Consider the following 4,362-nt stretch of genomic DNA (forward strand, 5'->3'; position numbering starts at 1 on the left):
TCAGAAAAATAATGGGAGCAAAGATTGAGAAGATGCAAGAAATGATTAATAAAGACCTAGAAAAATTAAAGAACAAACAAATGGAGTTGAACAAAAAAAAAAACTGAAATAAAAACTACACTAGAAGGAATCAATAGCAGAATACCTGAGGCAGAAGAACCGATAAGTGACCTGGAAGACAGAACGGTGGAATTCACTGCTGCAGAACAGAAAAAAGAATGAAATGAACACAGCCTAAGAGACCTCTGGGACAACATTAAACACAACAACGTTCACATCATAGGGGTCCCACAAGGAGGAGAGAGAGAGACAGGACACAAGAAAATATTTGAAGAGATTATAGTTGAAAACTTCCTTAATATGGAAAAGGAAATAGCCACCCAAGTCCAGGAAGCACAGAGAGTCCCAGGCAGGATAAACTCAAGGAGAAATGCCGAGAAACATAGTAATCAAATTGGCAAAAATTAAAGGCAAAGAAAAATTATTGAAAGCAACAAGAGAAAAACGACAAATAACATACAAGGGAACTCCCATAAGGTTAACAGCTGGTTTCTCAGCAGAAACTCTACAAGCCAGAAGGCAGTGGCATGATATACTTAACATGATGAACAGGAAGAACGTATAACAAATATTACTCTACCCCACAAGGATCTTATTCAGATTTGATGGAGAAATCAAAAGCTTTACAGACAAGCAAAAGCTTAGAGAATTCAGCACCACCAAACCAGCTCTACAACAAATGCTAAAGGAACTTCTCTAAGTGGGAAACAAAAGAGAAGAAAAGGACCTACAAAAACAAACCCCAAAACAATTAAGAAAATGGTAATAGGAACAGACATATCGATAACTACCTTAAAAGTGAATGTATTAAATTCTCGAACCAAAGGACACAGGCTAGCTGAATGGATACAAAAATAAGACCCATATATATGCTGTCTATAAGAGAACCACTTCAGACCTAGGGAAACATACAGACTGAAAGTGAGGGGATAGAAGAAGATATTCCATGCAAATGGAAATCAAAAGAAAGCTGGAGTAACAATACTCATATCAGATAAAATAGACTTTAAAATAAAGAATGTTACAAGAGACAAGAACACTAATAATGATCAGGAGATCAAGAAGAAGATATAACAATTATAAATATATATGCACCCAACACAGGAACACCTCAATACATAAGGCAACTGCTAACAGCTCTAAAAGAGGAAATCAACAGTAACACAATAATAGTGGGGGACTTTAACACCTCACTTACACCAATGGACAGATCATCCAAACAGAAAATTAATAAGGAAACACAAGCTTTAAATGACACAATAGACCAGATAGATTTAATTGATATTTATAGGACATTATACCCAAAAACAGCAGATTACACTTTCTTCTCTAGTGCACATGGAATATTCTCCAGGATAGATCACATCTTGTGTCACAAATCAAGCCTCAGTAAATTTAAGAAAATTGAAATCATATCAAGCATCTTTTCTGACCACAACGCTATGAGATTAGAAATCAATTACAGGGAAAAAATGTAAAAAACATAAACACATGGAGGCTAAACAATATGTTACTAAGTAACCAAGAGACCACTGAAGAAATCAAAGAGGAAAACAAAAAATACCTATAGACAAATTGCAACAAAAACATGATGATCCAAAACCTATGGAATGCAGCAAAAGCAGTTCTAAGAGGGAAGTTTATAGCAATACAAGCCTACCTCAAGAAACAAGGAGAATCTCAAATAAACAATGGAACCTTACACCTAAAGGAAATAGAGAAAGAAGAACAAACAAAACTCAAAGTTAGTAGAAGGAAAGAAATCATAAAAATCAGAGCAGAAATAAATGAAATAGAAACACAGAAAAAATAGCAAAGATCAAACTAAAAGCATGTTGTTTGAGAAGATAAACAAAATTGATAAACCTTTAACCAGACTCATCTCCCTTCACAGCCCTCTTACAGGTATAAAACCCAGATCCTGTGATAAAGTAAAACATTATTTTAAAATAATGTGGTTATATTATCTGATTATAAAAGTAGTACAATTTTTTAATGTAAAAATGCCAGAAGATTTAAGAAAATGTTTTAACTATTTAAAAAATATAATCAAAGGGCTTCCCTGCTGGTGCAGTGGTTCTGCCTGCCAATGCAGGGGACACAGGTTTGAGCCCTTGTCCAGGAAGATCCCACATGCTGCAGAGCAGCTAAGCCTGTGCGCCACAACTACTGAGCCTGCGCTCTAGAGCCCACAAGCCACAACTACTGAAGCCTGTGCACCTAGAGCGTGTGCTCCACAATAAGAGAAGCCACTGCAATGAGAAGCACGCACACTGCAATGAAGAGTAGCCCCCACTCTCTGCAACTAGAGAAAAACCCACATTCAGCAATGAAGACCCAACACAGCCAAAAATAAATAAAATAAATATATATTTTTTATAGGAAATATATTTATTATTGATCATGGCAATTAAAAAATATTCATTTTTTCTCAGTGTTTGTCCATCACACTCATCATACTCTTTCTCTGAGCAATTTTGTTTAACATTATAGAGAAACTTCTGTACGGTAAGCAAAACAGGAATTTCCAACAATGAAACAAGGTCTCTAGAACTTGCCAGTAAAACAAAGGAAGCACTTCCAGTGATAAGATGTAGGAACCCATGGATAAAATCTAACAGAGCACAGGCTGGAAAATGGATCAGGAAATTTTATAATCCACCATCACTGTGAGTTTGCTCTGGGATGGTGCAAGCATGGCCTGTGAAAGGGGCTTAGAGGTATGATAGCTCCTGTCTGAAGAATGAGTCCTTTGGGCATGGGACTCATGTTACGTAAGTGTCCCAAAGCCAACTGTTTTTTCAACTTCTTGCCCACATAATCATGACTAGAGTTTCAAGGAGAAGACAAGTGCAAGTACTATTTAGCTTTGACTTTTGAGCAGATGTAACACCAGCTCTTCATCCTCGGCTAAAGACAGGCCTGTATCCAAAGGCTCTGAGGTTTCCAACTTGGTCTTCTTTCTGTCATGACTTGTGGGTCCCACGTCTTCCACTTCACTGTCGTTCTTTTTCCTCATTGCCTGCTTCTTCTTGGTATCACTAATTTTATTTTCCATATCTTCATTATCTGCTTATTTGGAGCTTCTGTACTTATCTGGATCTGGAAGTGTGCTTGGATCAAATCCATCATTATCATCATAAAATAAATAAATTTATTAAAAAAATAAAATAAAATCACAAAGTCCAGTCTGGCAGTCTTAATGGTTGTATTTCTTTGCAGTCATGCACATGCTATATATCCACATACAAATAATCCTAATCTTCTTAAAATTATACATATATATTTATAGATATATTACCAGGGTCATATTATGTATAGTTTTCTATCCTATTTTTTACTTATCATTGCAGCAGAAGTATTTCCCATGTCATCCAAAACGCTTCATACGTATTTTTATTGGCTGAATTGTGTATTAAGTTTGCTTCCAGTGTTCTGGTATTAAAATAACGTCATGATGAACTTCTTTATATATAAATCTTTGTCTTCATTTTTGATTACTTCCTTAGGATCCATTCAGGGGAGTAAAATTACTGATTTGAAGAGGATGAAATTTTTTATAGCTTATGACAGATATTTACAAATCATGTTCTGGAGGGCTTTAACAAATTACATTGTCACCAGTAGTTTATGAGAATATGTGTCTTACTGAATCTTTGCAAATATTTTAATATTAATATTTAAATATTAATATTTAAATATTAATAAATATTTAAATATTTTGCAAATTATTTTAAAAATCCTTGTTGGTGGTGAATTGTAAAGACTAGTATCTCTCTGATATTTTACTTTTCATTTATTTGCTTAGCACTGGGCCTGAACTTTTCCCCACTTGTTTATGTGCCATTTGCATTTTGTTATTTATGAGGTGCTTGACAATATATTTTCTTCTTTCTAATTTTTATAATTTTTGGTTTTCCAATGTGACTGTATCATTTTGCTTTCCCAACAGCAATGTGTGAAAGCTCCAATTGTTTTACCTCCTCATTGGTGCTCGATATTTTCAGTTTTTAAAAAATATATTTTAGACATTCCAAAAGGTATATACTGGTATCTCATTGTGGTTTCATTTGCATTTCCCTAATGCCTAATGAGGTTGAACATTTTTTTTTTTTTTTTTTTTTTTGCGGTATGCGGGCCTTTCACTGTTGTGGCCTCTCCAGTTGCAGAGCACAGTCATCCAGACGCGCAGGCTCAGCGGCCATGGCTCACGGGCCCAGCCGCTCCGCGGCATATGGGATCTTCCCAGACCGGGGCACGAACCCGCGTCCCCTGCGTCGGCAGGCGGAATCCCAACCACTG

Source organism: Grampus griseus (assembly GCF_964374135.1).
Source record: "Grampus griseus genome assembly, chromosome: 2".
NCBI classification, from domain to species: Eukaryota; Metazoa; Chordata; class Mammalia; order Artiodactyla; family Delphinidae; genus Grampus; species Grampus griseus.